This window comes from Pantherophis guttatus, chromosome 2 (genome assembly GCF_059756535.1).
Source record: "Pantherophis guttatus breed Tessera chromosome 2, ASM5975653v1, whole genome shotgun sequence".
Classification (NCBI taxonomy): Eukaryota; Metazoa; Chordata; class Lepidosauria; order Squamata; family Colubridae; genus Pantherophis; species Pantherophis guttatus.
This window is the reverse complement of record NC_142064.1, coordinates 184,134,138-184,154,379: the sequence shown is the minus strand read 5'-3', so window position 1 is coordinate 184,154,379 and position 20,242 is coordinate 184,134,138. Positions and strand designations below refer to the sequence as shown.

The 20,242-nt window shown below is 38.5% G+C and overlaps 1 protein-coding gene across 1 annotated transcript in view; it reads left to right on the top strand.

Moving 5' to 3' along the window:
- NEURL1B (neuralized E3 ubiquitin protein ligase 1B) overlaps positions 1 to 20,242 on the top strand; it is a 227,578-nt gene that overhangs the window by 128,801 nt on the left and 78,535 nt on the right. The gene's annotated exons all lie outside the window — the stretch shown is intronic.

The following is a 20,242-nucleotide window of genomic DNA, read 5'->3' as shown; positions in this document are numbered from 1 at the left end:
GTAAATGTATTTTCTGACAAGTCCATTTGAATTGGAGAAAAAACATTATTATGTGGCTAATTCCATTGAGGACCTTTATATTGCACGAGTCAAAAAGAGGGCTGTGAAAATATTTACAGACCCCTCACATCCTGGACATAAACTTTTTCAACTCCTACCCTCAAAACGACACTATAGAACACTGCACATCAGAACAACTAGACACAAGAACAGTTTTTCCCCGAACGCCATCACTCTGCTAAACAAATAATTCCCTCAACACTGTCAAACTATTTACTAAGTCTGCGCTACTATTAATCTTCTCATCGTTCCCACCACCCATCTCCTTCCACTTATGACTATATGACTGTAACTTTGTTGCTTGTATCCTTACGATTTATATTGATATTGTTTCCTGATTGCTTATTTATACCCTATGACTATCATTAAGTGTTGTACCTTATGATTCTTGACAAACGTATCTTTTCTTTTATGTACACTGAGAGCATATGCACCAAGACAAATTCCTTGTGTGTCCAATCACACTTGGCCAATAAAAAATTCTATTCTATTCTATTCTATTCTATTCTATTCTATTCTATTCTATTCTATTCTATTCTATTCTATTCTATTCTATTCTGTAACAAGGTAGATTATAAGAGAATAACTATTATTTCAATGGACCTTAAGGATGAAATAGCATTATTTCTACTTAAAAATTGGAGATTTTAGTGATGTGACCTCCATTCCCTATTCCTTTTCATAATAAGATCCTTACCACCAGCTGTATAGATGTACAATATAGCATAAAACAGATTGTGATGCTGCAGTTAAGAAGGGCATAGGAAGATCGCAGAGAAATTATCACGTAGCTGATAAAGAATTTTACACATTTCACAGGCATGTTTTAATTTTGGAACAAACATTTATGAAAAGCATACAAAAATACATTTTTCCTACACATGCAAAGACAATTAGGAACATATTTCCACCCATATCAGAAAACAAAATTTCAGGAATCTTGTTTCACATGAGAAATCAGTATAAATTTGGGTATGGCAAAGAGAAGTTTATTTTTCCTCTGCTTGAACATTTGAGTGATCTAGAAGCCTTCCCTGGGAAAAAGCAGATTTCTTAAGATTTGTTCTGCTTTTGTTATATATCTGCTTCTTATAAGATTTCAACTCTGCTTTTCTATTTCTGTCCTCTCTCTAGCTCTGCCCTCTCATGTAGTTAGGAGTACTGAATTGCAGGATCCTGCTGTACTGTAGTTTTTATAACGACCACTTGCAATGAGTTATTAACACCTCTTCTTAGTCTATTTCCAGGTTGGACAGAATTCTATGTAAAACTTCTTTTGGTAGATAGTTCTCAAGGGAAATTTTACTGTTGCAAAGTTTATATTTGTAGAATGTGCGCACGAAATAGGTTGTGCACAGTCCCTTTTATCATGTGTGCTACACCTAGCTTGTATATTATTGTTACTGTTTTTGTTGTTTGGATCAGTAACAAGTAATACTGACTCTTTTCGCAAACATTCATACTATTTAGCCACCTTTTTTCAGTTTCAAGCTGCCTTCTTTTGAAAAGATATAGCTTACTCACTCAGTCTACATAACTGACTTAATGTGAGATTTATAAACCTAAACCATTCTAGCCATTGTGACATATTTTAACAAATCACAGCTAAAAGAAAACATAAATCAGTTTATCTAACTCCTGTTTGATTTCTGGTTTCCCTTTGTATTTATCCAAGTTGTTATTTACATTGAACTGAATAGATTATGCGAGACAAGCACCATATTTTATTTTATTTTAATTTTCTTCAGAATGATGTCTGGAAAGTAGAACTAAGACAATTACAACTCTCAGTATAACACAGTGAGATTTCTTGATATGCAAGTGATTGGTTATCTTAGACTAGATAGTGACCATATGTTTTCAGTTGGGGAATGATTGTTGTTTGCATAAAGCTAGAATCAGCTGTTTTCAGGAGCTTCTTTTGCTGCTTATCCATAGGTACCATAGGTATTGTTAAATGTCTATAGAGATTCTCAGTCATCCAGGTCATGGTTGTCCCAAAGGTGCTTTTTCAAGAGGCAATTGGACTTTCTGGTATTTCTTTGAAGATGTTTTGCTTCTCATTCAAGAAGCTTCTTCAGCTCCAGTTGCCTCTTAAAAAAGCATCTTTGGGACATAGGTATTGTTGGTCTCAGAACATACTAATACCAAACTTCCACTCATGCATTTTCTTTAACTATGCTTATGTAGTTTAAATGCATTGACAAACAAGAAGAATTAAAAAACATGGGAGGCTTATTCGAGAATGTTTGAAGTAGACTTGAATAATTGATGGCCCATTTCCTAAGTTTTGCTTTACACATGACTGACTTCTGATATCTAGTGATCTCTACGTTTGGTTGCATTATCAGTTTATCATGAAATTGGGTTGTTAGCCGCTCATCTGTATAACATTCTGATGTGTTTTTCTCCAGTTCTTGAGATAGGAGGAATATTGATATGAAAAATCCTGCCTGCTCTATACGTTTTACCATGCTTTAACAAGGAGGCCAGTACTGTTATTGCCTCACACAAGGATATAAAATAGCTGTCAAGAACTTAAAAAGAGAAAGTAAGAGGATACGTAGAAACTGAATTCTTTTAAAATGTGTTCTTGAATTATTTTGTCATTTAAATTCATCTAACATTTTGGAGGTGTCTTCATTGAGTTTAAAAATGTCAACAGGTTTCTGGCCCTCCTTCCTGCTCCCCAACTTCTTTTTTTTATTCCTCTGGGCAAAATCTCTGGCTCTTCCTCCCACCCATTTCACCAGACAAGGTCTCTGGCATTAACAGCCATTGGGAATCTCTGAAGAGAATGGCGATGATATGCACTTGAGTCTTGGATAGAGAAGCAGGTTGAAGGAATGATGCAGGAAAGGTGGGAAATGCCTGTTAGCATTGTGAGAAATGCCTGTTAAGGCTATAGAGAACTTACCAGTTAGGAATATTGACTTTGTGGAAGACCAAGCTACCAAAGATAAGACTTAGAAGCACGTGGTTTACCAGAGAGGCATCTGGTCTCCCTGGCTACTCTAACACACATGGCCAAAAAGGCATGTGTGTTGAGTAGGAATAGAGGTCAGTGACCAGATAGGAAGGCTTTCCTACAGGGGACAGTGGGAAGCCAATAGATTGCCAACCTCTTTATGAAACCTAGATTATCTTCATGGAAGGTCCTCATTTTTCCAAGGAAAATCATTGGATTGGCTTCAGTCAGCCTCAGCAGTAGAAATCCTGAAATCATGTTAAGAGATTGTATAGATGATAGTGATTTGCTCATCTGGAGTGGATGTCTTGGGATTCTATACCATACAACCATGATGGCGAACCTATGGCACACATGCCAGAGGTGGCACGTAGAGCCGTCTCTGTGGGTACACGCGCCATTGCCAGCTGCTCTTCTGCTCTGCTAATCTTCACACGTGCCGGAGCCCCAGAAACCCAAAGACCACCTGATCTTTGGGTTTCCTGTGCTCTGGTTATCGCGAAGGCCAGCTGGCTGGCATACATGCACACCAGAAACCAGAAGCCCAGCTGGTCTTTGAGTTTCCAGAGTTCTGGCGCGCATGCGCATGCGTGCGCGCACACACACATTCCGATTTGGGTACTCCCACGCCCACCCCAGCTCCGCAAATGGGAAAAACATTGTGAAATATCACGTGATGGCAACGTGATGCAGTGAGTTTGACACCCGTGATATAAGGCATATACAAAGAGAGGAGAAGGTCAAAGAACACGAGACAGACCAAGAAGATGATGAAGAGACAATATCAATTAACAATGGCTGAGGCCGCCAAAAGAGCAAGAACCAGAACTTTTGTATCTCCCTCAACACCCGAAGTGGTAAATGGGGAAGTAAAGAATAAGATAATTATATTAAGAAGAAGGTGATGGTTTATGTCACAGGTGTCAAGGCCACATCACGTTGCCATCACATGACGTATCATGTTGTTTTTTCCCTTCACGGAGCTGGGGTGGGCGTGGCCTGTGCATGACGCATCCGGCCCACAGGCCACCAGTTTAACACCCCTGGTTTATGTGAATCAGAGAGTTTGTTGGCAATATTTTTAAACCACATATCCTCCAAACATAATAAACCACAATTTTCAATCTTTCCAATCAATATGATGACGATTACAACTAGAGATGAAAGTTTCTGATTTTTCTGAAGCATTTCAGGTTGTAGAAGACTGCTTTAAAATAACAGCCACACATAGCCTTTTTTCTTGTAAACTTTAAAAATGGTTTTCCTTGCAGATTAGCACAGAATTATCATTGTATTTTTTTTCTCACATTGCTCCTGTGTAATTTATTACATGAGCTGTATTACTTCTGAATGTGTGCAAGTTCTAACCCTTCGCAGCATATGTTTGCAAGCCACCCAGAATCCCCTTTTAGCAAAACGGGCAAACAAGTCTAATGAATAAAATAAAATAAATATGAAGACACCATTGATGCTCATGAAATTTAGTCTACCTTTCTCTTTGCCATGTAGAACAGCACTCTTTATGTATATACAGAGGTCTTCATATATGTAATTGCTACTTTTATACAGCTTGAAATCAGCACAACATGATATTCACTGGCTGACAGTGATCCACCCTGTTGTTTTTTTTCTTTCTGTGATTGAAATTATTTGACTCATGATGGAAGCGAGTCTGGTGCTATTTTGTTCACATGGTTGGTTAAGTTGTTTATTGACCTAATATCTGAGTTCATTGACATTCCCCTCCCTGTTTCATATATTCAACTTTCAGGCTTTATTTGGAAGATTGCTTTAAGGTAAGATGTTGTTCTGCAGCTGCTGGGCCCTTTCTTCATCTGAAGCTGCTGATTCTTGAATTTTGTTGTGGTTGCTTTTAATATCCTGCCTTTATTCAAAAGCTGAGATAGCAGGTTTAAGCCCATATGCCCTTGGGGAAGATTTTAATACTAGGAACTTTTTTAAAAAAAACATCAATTTTTTTTGAAAATTATCTAGGATTGATGTTGAATAATCAAAAACATTTCAACATTGTAGAGATTATTATTTCTATTACTTTTTTTCACATTTTTCAGGAAAGTATACTTTTAACTGTAATTCTTGCTTTTCTATACCCTATAATTACCTTCCCACCCCTGTCTTACTTATCAGCCCCAAAACTGGTTTGGTAGGTTAATGCAAGAATCACAAAATGTCACCAAAGGTTACATCACTTCAAATACTAATAGAGGTTTCCCAATTTGATGCCTTGTAGCTATACTGAGATTACTATTTTATCAGAATTCTCAGTTAGTAAAACAATCAGCTTTGCTGGGTGAGGGTTATGGGAGATGTAATCGCAGCATATTTAAAGTTCCTCAAGTAGGGGAAGGTTTTTGAGTCGAGGCAAAAATTTTATTCAATATATATATATATATATATATATATATATATATATATATATATATATATGCATATTCTTTCTAGCCAGGTTTTACCAACGTAAACTAAGTTGTTCTACAGCCCTGTAGACACAGACACATTGTACCTTTACAGGGAGGATATCTGAGAAGTGGGTGTGGCTCACTGATGACGCCTCAATAGGCAGAAATAGCTATCTGAGTCTCCCAGAGAGCAACACAGAGTTGCAGTTTTTCAGCAGGAAAAAGGCCCAGAAACTTGTGAATGAGATTTCACAGAACCAGGGCTGTAGAACAACTTAGTTTACGTAGGTAAAACCTGGCTAGAAAGAATATGCATATAAAAGCCTACGAAAAAGGAAAAAAGACGTGTGTGTGTGTGTGTGTGTGTGTGTGTGTGTATATATATATATATATATATCTTTTTACACTGTATTTCTGTCTTTGTGTCTTTGTGTTATGTAGAAGGCCCAGAATCAGTTCATTTTTTTTAAAAAAGAAGAAGCATAGATGATTTAATGATGCCAGTTTAAAACCAGTTTCAAAGTTGCCAAACATGCATACTGATAATTAATAATGCAAAATTGAAAATCCTGTCTTCACAGCCTAGCAAATAGTCTATACACCTTCCCTGCCTCCTCTTCCCTAAACTGTGTTGCTTAATTCTAACCTTCTCTGACATTTTTGCCAGCTTTCAGTTCTTAATTCTTGGCTGACCTACATAAAGGATAGATGATGTAGTGAACCTGCTGGTGGTGATCACAAATTTTCTTTGCAAGAAAATCTTGTTAGAAGCCAGGGAGAGGAGTCAAAGCAGATCCTTCTTCAAGACATGTTATTTTTTCATATGCAGTAGGGAAGGATAAAATATACAGCTAGCACCATATGTGGTCTGTTATGGTGAAATCCCAAAAAAGAATTTTGCTGCTTTTTCTGCACTTACTGCAAATCAAAAGATTTTGGTTATCAAAGGGAGTCTGTTAAAGTTCCTCTATTTTTAATCTTTCAGTTCACCTTCTTGGTTAAATTCAATAGCAGCATCACCTGAAGGCAGTATGACATGCAACATATGATCTCCTGGATATTTTTGTAGATCAGCATATATATACAGGTATTAAAGATGCAATTTGACGTATGATTTTTGAAAATGCAGATTCTTCATCCTTTCTGTAGTACATTTCCCACTTTAATTCTGGTCTCTCATCTGCTAAGCAAATATAATATTTCCATTCATTTTTTTTTACCATTATGAAGCTGGAAAATGGGAGGGATTGGGGACACTATTCAGAAGGAAAAAACGCATAAGAAGAAAAAAGTATTTTTCTTCTACATTGGCACTTGATCAAGTCCTTGTAATTAGTTTACCTGTTCTGCCTTTATTTGAAATATTAAAGGGAAAATGACTGTGTCATTGGTAGTGATGGTTTTTTTTTTCAGAGTTGAATACATAAAAGACAGCAAGGATCCGCTTGCGGAGCAGTTGATTTTTTTTATTCAGAATATTTCAGCATAGAAAAACATTGATTTCTCGGAATTCAGTAAGATAGTTCAGTAAGCAGCAAGCAGATAAACCCTCTCTCCCTCCTGCTTTTGAGTTCAGAAGAGAGTAAAGTGCAGCAGATTGATGTATACCTGATTTCTTCTACAGGGCCGGGATTAATGATATCCCTGCTTGAAAAATAAATAGTTTCTGCTATTATGTCAGTATGTGGCTATTATTAAATTCCCCATAGAGTTAATCAAGAGCTTTAATTAAAGTATATGAGAACTCCTGCCTTGGGCCCTCCAAAGTCCCATCCAACCTATGATTCTATGATTTTCCTTTCTGGAATCCATGCAGATAGATATATTCACATGCCATCTTCCTACTATAGTTATTCCTGATCTTTCTAGGGACTTGTGTTAGCTTTAGCAGCCTAGATCCAACTTTGCTTTCTAGTTATTCTCTTTCTCTAAGTCTAGCCACAACTTTCTTTCTATCAGCCCCTTAACCAATTTCAACTCCCTTCGTTATCTCTCGTAAGAATCTCATTCATTCTCTCAGAGAGAGAGCCCTATCTGTTTTCTCTTAGCTGTCTCCCAGGGTTCTTTGACTTATATTTAGCAGAATACATGACAGAATTGTAGATAGTATTTACCTGTTCTGTTCCATCAAACAGTGTCTCTAATTGTGATTGTCAAAATTTTGTCTGCAGAGGTCCACTCATAGTCCGCTGCAACTTTCTTCAGATTCATTTTCAGAGTCAATTCAGGTGATAACAAAATTTCCTGGATTAAACATATGTTACAAAATTAGTTTTTAAAAAACCCTCAAAAGTGGAGGGGATTGAAGGAGTATAGCAATAGCAATAGCACTTAGACTTATATACCGCTTCACGGTGCTTTACAGCCCTCTCTAAGTGATTTACAAAGTCAGCATATTGCCCCCAGCAATCTGGGTCCTCATTTTTACAGACCTCAGAAGGATGGAAGGCTGAGTCAACCTTGAATCTGGTGAGATTCAAATTGCCAAATTGCAGGCAGCCAGCAGTCCACAGAAATAGCCTGCAGTACTGCATTCTAACCACTGCACCACTATGTCTCATTAAGTATGAGTATGCTGATTCAATCATAATCATAATTATATTGAGTAAATGTGAATGTTCACATTCTTAATAGCAAAAATGGGAGGAAAGAGTTGTTTGTTTAATTAGATGATACTTACATTTTCTGTATATTTATGTGGCATCCACAATTGCAGATAATTTAAAAAAAAATATTGTTTCAGATTATAGACACATGTTCACAAAAGCAGATAAATAGTAACATCTTCTAGCTCCATTCACACTGATCTCCATGCACAGGTTTTTTGTTTGCATTGTATGTGTATTGATTGGAAACCTTGTAAACAAAATACAATCAAATGTATGGAATTTAAACAGAACAGAAGAATATCTTACATTTTCCTTAGATTCTGGTACTGTACATTATTAACATTATGGAACAACTAATACAAGAGTCAGTTTGATTCAAATTCTTGTGCAAAGTCATATATATATTTCGGCTCTCCAGAGGGCTAGTTGTTTGGATTTGTCCCAGAGTGCTGGGTGGATTTTGTTACTGAGTTTGAGGTGAAGAGTGAGTAGGTCCCTGTTGGTTTGATCTAGTGGGAATCTTTTCCTGTGGAGTTTGTTTCTGATTAGGGCTAATTTGGTTCTTTTCAGGATCCTTTCGGTGGCGGAGGTTTTAGAATGGAATTTTAGTTGGAAGCATGTGGGGATCACATTTTTGTCTCGGCCTTCACCTCAAACTCAGTAACAAAATCCACCCAGGACTCTGGGACAAATCAAACAACTAGCCCTCTGGAGAGCTGAAACAGAAACCTCCCACAAGACAGACACACACACCAACAAACTCCACAGACTAGAAAAACGCCAGAAGCCCAACCCCCCTCCACAGCAACTCATGAAACAAACAGTACATAACATATCAGAAAGGACCCTCTCACCATAGCAGAAACCAATGTCCTTTCCAAAGGATTCAACTTTGCAGTCGCCCCCAAACACATCCCCACTGAAAACATCATATGCGGAGTTGAAACTAGCCTAACCAAAATCAACCCAGATGAAGCCAATAAAATCAGACTTGAAGTCACCAACGTCCTCTGCTCCAGCAATCCACCCAGAAACAACTTACACAAAGAAGAACAAAAAGCACTCACCAACTTGAGGAAAGACAATAACATAATCATTCTCCCAGCAGACAAAGGTAATGCCACAGTGGTGATGAACACATCTGACTACCAAGCTAAACTATCCAACCTACTCCAAGACCCCGCTTACAAACCTCTAAACACAGACCCCACCATCTACCTGGAAAAAATCAAATCCAAAATAAAAGCCTCTCCCATCAGTGAAGAGATCCAGCAAAGAATCATCCCCAGAGAGAAATCATCCAGATGCCCCAAGCTCTATGGCCTCCCCAAGATACACAAAGAAGGAACACCACTCAGACCCATAGTCAGGTCCATAGGCTCACCTCTACAGAATCTTGCCAAATTTCTTGCCAAACAATTTCAGCCCTACGCAGAATCCATCACCTCACACGTACAAAACTCATTCCACTTCATAGAAACAATAAAGAAACAAAACCTATACCCCAGCGACCTACTCGTGAGCTGCAATGTCATATTTCTCTTCACCCAAATACCTATTAAAGAAGCCTTGACAGCTATCCAAAACAAATACAACCCCCCTAAGCACATCCTAGATCTGACCAACCACTGCCTAACCAACACATACTTCATCCACAATGGACAAAGATACAAACAGATAGAAGGAGCAGCTATGGGATCACCCCTCTCACCCGTCATCGCAAACCTATACATGGAACACTTTGAAACCAACGCTTTAGATAAATCTGAACACAAACCCAAACTCTGGCTTAGATATGTAGATGACACTTTCGTAATTTGGCCACATGGAAAGGAAAAACTGGACAACTTCCTCACACATCTCAACAGCCTACACCCCAAAATACAATTTACTATGGAAGTAGAAGCAAACAACCAACTCCCCTTTCTGGATGTCCTAATCTACAAAAAACCTAACAGCTTCCTAGGACACACCATCTACCGGAAAAAAACACATACCAATCGCTACTTAAATGCACAGTCACATCACCACCCTGCACAGATCAACTCCGTAGTCAAGATTCTTATCTCCAGAACCAAATGCCTAGCCAAAAAAGACCACCTGAAAACTGAATTACACACTCTCACAAACGTATTAATCTCTAATGGATTCCAAAGAAACACAATTACCAACCTAATCCAAAGGGAGACACCCCCCAAAAACCGAGACACAGAACAGGACAACGGCATCGCCCTCCTCCCTTACATCAAAGGCACCACAGATAAAATCAGCAAAATTCTCCACAAACACAATATCAAGACAGCCTTCTGCACTGACCAAAAAATAGCCAACATCTTAAGAAACCCCAAAGACAAGATCCAGCTAGAAAACCAAGGAGACTATGAAATACCATGCAAAATCTGCCCAGCCACATACACTGGACAAACTAATAGCAGAATAAATGCACGCATCACAGAACACAAGAACGCAATCAGAAAAGAAGAAAAAAGTTCCTCCCTTTTCCAGCACCTTAAAACAACAGGACACGAAACTGACTTTGAAGGAACCAAATTAATCTCCAAAACTGAACACTTCAACAAGAGAATAATCATGGAAGCCATCAAAATAGAGAAACACCCCTATAACATGAATAAACGCGACAATACCTCCCGCCTACCAGACATCTGGAAATTAGACCTAGTCAACAGAAGAGTCCCAGCCACAAAGATAACCGGACCCAAGATAACACATGACACCACCACCAATCATCCTCACCAGATTCAAACCCAAACCCATCCCATAGATGAAATACAACCACCATCCAGAAGCCAGACCACGGCGGCATCACCAGCTGCTGCACCCCCCTCCGATCCCCCAAACTGACACACGCCATGAACACATGGCAAGACCTCAAACTCAGAACCAAACCAAAGCCCGGGATGTGGCATCACAGCCATCTGCTCAGGATATTACATCAAAAAACTCAGGATATCACAACACCTGAACTCAGGATGTTAACACACAGCCCATTACCCAGGTCATTAAAACACAAAAGACTAATGGGCACACATCAAGGACCTTACCCACACAGGATGTTACGAAACAGCTGACTAATCTGCAAACATCAACTCATCAAGATGTAACAACATAGGCAACCAACCCGCTCACAGCAACAAAGCCGACACCCCACACCTCCCCACCAGTATTTATAGAGAGACAGCAGCTCCGATCATGCTTTGCTCACACAGGCACGAAGCTGAGACACCAGCCTGATGGTGGTTGATCATTTGCTAGAACCCTATAGTGAAATATACATGATGCAAGCTTTAGAGAATGGATAGCAGGAGAAATTGCAGTGGATAAAGATAAAATAATGAAAGATATGTAGCAGAGGTGTCTTATGCTTCTTTCCTTTTTATTATTGAAAACTAAAAATCTATGGGACATCATGTCCCACTAAAGACCTACTGTTCACATTTTTGGAAGTCTGATTTCTTGACCTTTAAGAAAAACAGAAGCTAGGTCTAGTTGTGTTTCCCTTGCTTTCTGGAACTAGGCCTCGTTTCATGAAATTAAAAGGTATAGGGAAGACGAGGAAATAATCAACAAAGGAAGTAGTGTATGCAACAGCTTCTGCAACATTCCTACAACATGATGTCTTTTCTCCTCAGCTTTCAGTTAGGACAGACTATCAGATCGCAGAATGCTGTGGTTCAGAAGTGCTGCGTAAACCAGGCTGTCACTGTCATTTGCTGGGAAGACGAAAACATGCTATGTAGAAACTATATATCAAATCTGTTGAAATGTGCCCCAGAGAAAAAACGTTGTGGACTGCATCTTTTGTTGCTTGCCTGGGGATAAGGATGACCACATGTCAGACGCACCCAAGGATGCTGAATGCTGGCTGCTGGAGTGCTAGAAGAACAGGCTTTGAAAGATACGGGCTTAAGTTTAATTATATCAAGAACCCAAGTGGGTGCAAAGTGCTTGGCAAAGCAGGCAAAGATGTATTCTGTTCTTAGAATGGCCTTACAATTGGATGACTTCATTCTCAGAACTTTTATTCCTAGGAGGATGTAGCACCGAAGATAATTACAACTGAGAAAGGGGATGGAATTCTCCATATACAATGTCTGCTATATTTCTTTTAGGGAATGGAATATATACGGTGTTTAAATATAGAGATTATTTTAAAATGCGCACATAGTCTCAATCTCTCCGGACATTGCTCTTTGCTTTTTGGAGAGGAAAAACACATGTTGCTGTTCTGTCTTCATAGATCACACTAGTAGAAGCATTTATTGTCTCTGCCATATTAAATTATAGCAAGGCAAATCAAGGGATTAAAGTATTTTCAGAAATTATTCTCAATGTTTGGATTTAGTATTTCTAAATTAGCACATTATTCCTGATATTTTTGAATAAGTGGGATATTTTGAACAGCAGCTTTCTTAAGACTTCATAAATACATTGGGCAACCCAGGACCCATGATGCTTCTGATGAAGTTGCTTTGTGCCTCATCCTATTTCTGTGTTGAAAGTAGATTGCATTCTTCTTTCCATATTTGGGAATGTTTGGCTCCAGGGTCGTTCCAACTTGAACTGACATTGTCATCATGCCAGTTCAAGGAAAGGGTATTTTCAGACATCACGGATCTCTAGCAAATTGGCTCCCTGTGCTAATTTTGCAATGAGTGTTTGCCCCCTGGCAACTGTGCACAATCATTTTGTCAGATATGAATAATTATTTTAGGAAAACAGGAGAGAAAGCTCGGAATTTGAAAACTGTTCTCCTGAATTGCCTACATTTCTGCAATGTGTGTATTTCTCCGCCAGAAAGTTAATGTTAAAAATATGCAGTATTATCAAGTATTGCACCGAGGGCATTCAGACATTGTAAGCTATTCCCATGTGGCTTCATTCCCCCCCCCCACTGCATGCCCACTTTCTTTTTAACTCCTTTATTCCATGATGCTGCTTGTGATGATTATAAGAAACAGAACCAATCTTCAATTAAGTTTTGTCACCTGACTTGGAATTTTCAAAGTGGATCTAATAGGACTGGTCTTCCCAATTTAGGATTCACAGATGTGTTGGTCTACATACCCTACCATTTTCAGCCAACAGTCTCAATAACCATGCTGGTTGGAGATGATAGCACAGTAATCTGACAATGTAGAGGGTGCTGGACTGGGAGGGGATCCTTTATTTTGGCAACACATAATGTGATATCTAGATTAATACTGCAAAGGATCACAGAAGCTAGCAGAGCCACTGGTAGATCAGTATATCATAACTTCGACCCTTTTTTTACAGGAACATCATTTCTATTATTGCCAACTTGTGATAAGAAATTGGTTGAATGAATAAGAATGGTATGTAGAAACAAGACCTTGGTAGCCTGGTAGAGGGGTATACCTCTCTCAGAATTCTGTCCACCCAGCATTCAGTTTTTACATCAGCTGACACCCAGAGGTGGGGTGGGATGGAGCAGCTATTGTCATCCATGTGTCCTTGAAGACTGTCAGTGGCTCTGCTCTTCAGATAATTGAATGTGAGGTACAGTACTTTAGTTGAAGTTGGACTCTAGGTGGGTTTGCTACTGCCCTCCCTGCAGCTCAGCCCAATTCTTACCTGAGCTGCTGGATTCTGTTGCTGGCAATATAATTCCTGAGGCATTGGTGGTGGGGATTTCACTTTTCTGCCTAGCAGTATCCAGTCCAGATTGGCTCAGTTTGTAGCGTCCCTAGCAACCACTGACCTGTCCCAGTAGATCAATGGTTTGATGAATGGTGATAGCCAATTATTAGATCTGATTTTTGTCTTAGGGCAGATGTAGAGAAGTCCATTGGATTGGCCTGCCTCAGGTGACTGGTGTATCCAGTGGGTTTCCAGAGGGAACTTGGGTTTTCTCTGAGGCTCTGATGGCTGGTTCGTCCAAGGCCTTAGTTACTGCCTGGAATGTGTGAATTGTCTCTTTTTGTACACTAATCCTTGGGTACACTGTGGTTTACTGAGGAGCCCTTGGAGATGAAACAGAGACCTGGATTATCATTGGAAAAAGACTTGGAGCAAGTCTGATTGAATACGGATAACAGCCCATATTCAGAATTACTGCGTGGTGATAAGGATGGCAAAGCATCATAGTTTAATATTAGACATAGAATCATATGAATCATATCAGGATCACTTTGAGGAATATTTAAAAATGTGATAGGCAAAAAATGTGATGGAGCATTCAGACTTGCTCCAAGCTAGACTTCAACTAAGCAGGTGGGATGAGTTGAAGTCAGTGACTCTTGAGGAAGTAGACAGTGTTCTCCTTCCTATAACCGTGGCCACTTATCTGTTAATCCCTCCTGGGTTATTAAGGCAGCAAGGGAAATAATTTATAGTTGGTTCCTGCTGAGGTATTAGCCTGTCAGAGACAGTGGGTGGATATTTCAGCTTTAAAGTAGGCAGTGATGGTGCCACCTACTCAAGAGGTTGATGTTAGAACCAAAAGTCTTGGACAACTATTATCCTGTCACCAATCTACTCCTACGGTTGAATGGAACCTGCAGAGAATCCTGAAGGAAGTAGATTTTTAGATGCATTTGAGTCAGGTTTTGGGCCAAGGATAGCTTCATTCATGCTTATTGATGACCTGTGGCAGAGTTGGGATAGAGATAATCCATCCTCATGGTCCTTGATATCTCAGTGGTTTTTGATACCATCTAACCACAGTATCCTTCTGGACCAGTTGCAAGTGTTGGGAATTGGGGGAACTGTTTTGCAGTCATTTTTCTCCTTCTTTCCTTCGTGAATAGTTCCAGTGGATGTTGGATAGATAGTTTCCTAAGCCCCTCCTCTGTGGGGTATGACAGAGATCAGTACTATTTCCCCTCCTGTTTATCATCTATATGAAACCACTGAATAAGGAGCTCATTCACCTTATTGATACATTAAATATTGATGATAATGCTCATCAATCAATTAAATCCAAAGAAAGAATGAAAAGAAGCCCTTCTATGGATATTTTCAAAACCCAAAGGCAAATTAAGAATGGGACAGTAAAACAAAATTCTGTTTGACAGGGAAAGACATTTCTGTAAAATTAGAAGATAGATTTCAGTATGGTATTAGTTAATAATATTTTGTATGAAAAATGATATTTTAGACTTAAGTAAAATAAAATACCTGTAAATATTGGTACGCAAGAACAAAGTACCTACAGTATATCTTGTTAAACTGAACTTTAACTATTCAGTTTCATGACTTTGTCTCCAAGAAATGGTGAAATAGAAATAAATTGAAATAAGACGTTAAATACAACAGTTCTGAAATTAGCTTGCACTAATTTCTATATAGCATCAATTATTTTTCACAGTGGGCAGCCCCAATGTTTACAAAGGTATGTAAGAAATGCACCATTACGGAACAACTTGTTTTATGCATTGATATTGATTTCTTGTAAATAAGAGTTTAACAGAAGACTTGTATAATTTTGACATGCTGACTAATACAAGCTCATCCAGATCTCTGTAATGTCTCTAAGCAATTTGGATGCAGATATTCTCATTAATTTTTTTTCCTGAGGACTAGTGTTATGATGCATAATGATATACACCCCCAAGCTAGCATACAGTGTTCAGTAATGTTAGCCTTCATTTGCTGAGGTCAGAGCTTCCTGAATTTTTCAAAGCAAAATGGCTGTGTGAAGTATTTATTTTTGCTTGTTCCAAATCTCTTATTATTCAACTTCATTGGATGTCCCTGGCACATTTTAGAAGCCCTTACTCTCACTTCTTTCAACTTGAATCAGGAATAAGGTTTGTAAAGTGTGAATTGATCCTTCTGCCTCCCCACCTCCACCTCCAAGATTTGGAGGGCCCCACCTTCCTATCTCAGCAATGAAGCCCACACTTTTTTGCACATGCCTTTGGGGATTAGCACTGCTGATTTTCTCTCATTTTAGTTTCTATGGTGATGATCTTAATTCTTATTCTGAATTACTTATTTCACTGTGCTTATTTTACATTATTGTATGCCATGTGGAATCTAGTGAGCCAGTAGGATAGAAATCGGTATAATAAACAAACAAATAAAAACCAGTTTAGATGTTATTTTTGACTTCTTGCTGTTCTGGTAATTTAATATTTCTCATAAATTTAGCCACTTCACAATTCATCCCAATTCCATCGCAAATAAGCATTTGAGCCTGCTTTTCCTGAATTTTATATATTGGCTATTGGTATTGAATGCTTTCTCTTTTCTATAATGGGTTATTGTTTTATATGGTCCATATTTTTGAAAATTGCCTGGATTTCATTCTTTTGAAAATGAAAAGTGAAGTATCAATCTGTAGCAAATAGTACCTAACCCAGTACAAAATCTACTGATCTATTTATATTGATAGATATAATCCAGTTGTATATAACATGCTTTCCAAAATGAAAGGAGGAAACATGAAACGCTTTGCAGTGGAATAATTAGATTGATTTTGTGTTTAAGGTTTGAAAAGGAAAAGGAGTTTAGATTTTTGTTGTATTTTGCTCCGCTTTCTCTTTTGAAACCTTGAGCCAATGTGATATATACTCTTGCTGTGCTTTGTAGCCTGGCAGTCAGTTAAAAGAAGGTCAATAATGTTTGAGGCTATTCTAGTCAAGTAGGAATGAAAATTGATCAGAGTTGGTGTTGTTTTCACATCGGAACAAATAGGTCTCTGCAGTACCTAACAGTCCAAACAGTTTCCCTGTTTGGAGGAGAATAGGGAAATCTACTGCAAAGGCTAACAAGCAACTGTTGGAAGAGAGGGTGCTGAAAGAATTACTTAACTTTCAGGGCTAAAGATAAATGTACAGATAAACTCTTAGAATTATCTGCTTATGTGCTGGGAAATAGAGCAAGACTAAACAATTGATTTCAAATATTATGCTGAGCAACCAGGAAATGTTTTCTACTGTAGGACCCAAAGGGCAATTGCTGGTATGGTTGCAGAAGGCCTGTTTCTCCTTCCCTGTATCCGATTGAACGTGGTACATTTCCAGTTGCCATTTCTGAATGTTTAACCCAGGTGATGAAGCAAGCAGTCTTTGCCATTCGTTCGCTGTGGAATTTTACAGGTTTAAGGACAGCATATAGATTTCGGCAGCATGAGTTTGAAGTCTTTTGGATGAAATGTTTATTTATACATTCCAATAATTGTGCACTTCTCTACTACATAATATAGGTAGTCCTTGACTCGCAGCCATTCATTTGGTGACTGTCCAAAATTACAACAGCACTGAGGAAAAAAAAAAAAGAAGACTCATGACCAGTCCTCATACTTGTGACCATCACAGCATCTCCACAGTCACATGATCAAAATTCAGACATTTGGCAACCAGCATGCATTTACAATGGTTGCAGCATTCCAGGGTCATGTGATCACCATTTGCAATCTTTCCAGCCAGTTTCTGACAAGCAGAGTAAATGGGGGAACCTGGATTCTCTTAACCATGTGATTCACTTAACTGCAATGATTTGTTCATTTATTTTAAGAAAATATATATGGCTGCCCAACTCACTCTCAGTAACAGCTTACAAGGATAAAACCCCAGTACAGGTAGTTTTTGACTTACAACAATTCATTTAGTGACCGTTCAAATGTACAACGTCACTGAAAAAAGTGACTTATGGCCATTTTTCACACTTATGACCTTTGTAGCATCCCCATGATCACATGATCAAAATTCAGATGTTTGGCAACTGGTTCATACTTATGACCGTTGCTGTGTCCTGATCACCTTTTGCAACCTTTTCACAAGCAAAATCAATGGGGAAGACAGATTCACTTAACAACCATGTCACTAACTTATCAAATGCAGTGATTCACTTAACAACTGTGGCAAGAAAGGTCGTAAAATGGGGCAAAACTCACTTAACAGATATCTCACAACAACAGAAATGTTGGACTCAATTGTCATAAATCGAGGAATAGCTATACAAAAAACAGTGACAACAATCAGTAACTTAACTACAGTAATAAAAAAGGTAATAAAATCGGACAAGATTAATTAACAACCACCTTGGTTAGCAATAGATATCCTGGTCTCAATAATGGTCATAAGTAGAGGAGCTCCTGTAGAAGTCATCTTATTCTTGCTGACAGTCAGAAGAAAGGAGGACCAAATGTCCATCCCATTTTATTTATGTATTGTGATGTACAATCTTTGGAGTCAAGCATCAGTGGAACAATATAAGGTTTTGCTTTCTGCCTGATTGATGTCTGTTAGGATTGCTCACATTGGTTCTAGATCAGATGTGTCCCACCTTGGTTCTAGATCAGATGTGTCTCACCACGTAGGTGGCCTTAAACAGTAATGTGGCCCCACAAGATCTAAACTTTTAACATAGATACATACGCACACTATATTATATAATTTATATACAGCCCAAGACAATTACTCTTCACTCACTGCGGCCCAGAGAAGCCAAAAGGTTGGACATGCCAGTTCTAGATGTTGTTGATAGATGGTTATAAGGACAATTTTGGAACAATGTTGTTGACTATTCAAGGAACTATTGTAAGGAGGGCAGTATTTAATTCCATTTAATTGCTGCTGTTTGCTGCTTTAAATCTTTTGCTTTTGTTGCTTTTAAATTTCTTGTGTTTTGTTATTCTGGTTTGTGGTAATCAGACCTACATCTGATTACTTAGATTAGTATTTTATGGTTTGGATTCATATAATGCCTTCCTGTGGGTGTGAAGGCTAACCTTTGAACCAGTCAATATTGATGTTTTATCTGATTGTATCCCAGCATCTTAAATGAGTGGAAATCCTCACCTTGACCCTGACTCTTGAGACTTTTCTCTGCCTGTAGAGATAGGTTATTCCTGTAATTTTAAGAGAAGCACATTTATTGCAATCAGCTACAAGCAGATGGAGCTTTTAGGATTCAGAGTGGGGGCAGGCAGCTAAGCAGAGGACAACATGTGTTAGCTTTCAGAATGTGTGTCAGAGCTTCACAAAAGCTAAGAACACTTTACCAAATATGGGCCTGTTTATTTTTAACCAAAACACAAGGAATAGATGGCTTAAGGGAGCTGGTAATAGTATTTACAGATGTGCCGTCCAAGACCGCTGCTGTTAGTCTACCTAGCAAAATTAGATTAAAAGCCTGGTCTGTGGTAATGGCTGGTTTAAAGCTGATTCCTTAAATCAGCTTCCCAGTAAACAAACATTCATATAATACCATGTGTTAAGCTCACATGAACTCTTAAGTTCATATAACTTTCCATTGTTTAAAACATATCTCAGTTGGTTTAACTTTTCTAGCATGATGATAAATATACAAAAAGATTCACCTTTAAGCTGTTATTAAAGGCACAGATGCAACATCAGTAATACCGTCCTGGCTAGGGATTATAGGAGTGGGAGTCCAACAAATCTGGCAAAGATCAAGTTGATGGGAGACTGGTGTATTCTGACAGGCAGTGATTCTCCAAGATCTCAGGTCCAAACCTTATCTGTCTCTGTGACCTAACATTCCCCTTTCTCCCACTTTACCTCAGTTGGAAATGCTGCAGATCAAAGTTCTATTACTGAGCAATAGCTTCACATTGAAGTGGACAGTACATCTTACTACACATAAGGCTGCCTTATCGAGTTTAGAAATAACATTTTATGAGGTGCCATTGTTAAAGTCACTCCATTGGGCAGCACCAGGGTGCAAATGAGTGGAATCTGCATTTTGCAGCAACCCAAGGCTATTTGATCCCTAACCCTTTTTCTGCTTTTCTTTCTGAGCAGAGTCTCCTAAAGAACACTCTTAGTTATGTGATATATTTCTTGTCTATAATCCAGGAACAGGCAGATCAGGTAAATTTGCATGTTTTAGCCCGTCATGACTTACCTATTTCCAGACTGAAGAGAAGAAAAAAAATGGTGAAATTTGATGTATACCGTAAGAGTTACATTGGGGGAGGGGGGGAGTATGTGTGCATTTTAAAATATATCTTTCCACTAAAGTGCATGCAACATTCAAATCTCCCATGCCATGTTGCCTGGGCAACATAAAACTTAATTGCTCCCTTGTCATTCAGCAGCAGTGCCTTCAACATGCGCTTTTTATTTTAAAAACTCTCTGATTAAATTGAGCCTTAGGTTATAAATTTGTATATATTAAAGAGACAAAATATCTCCCTCCCACTTACTCCATGTCAGTCACATAAAACTATTTTT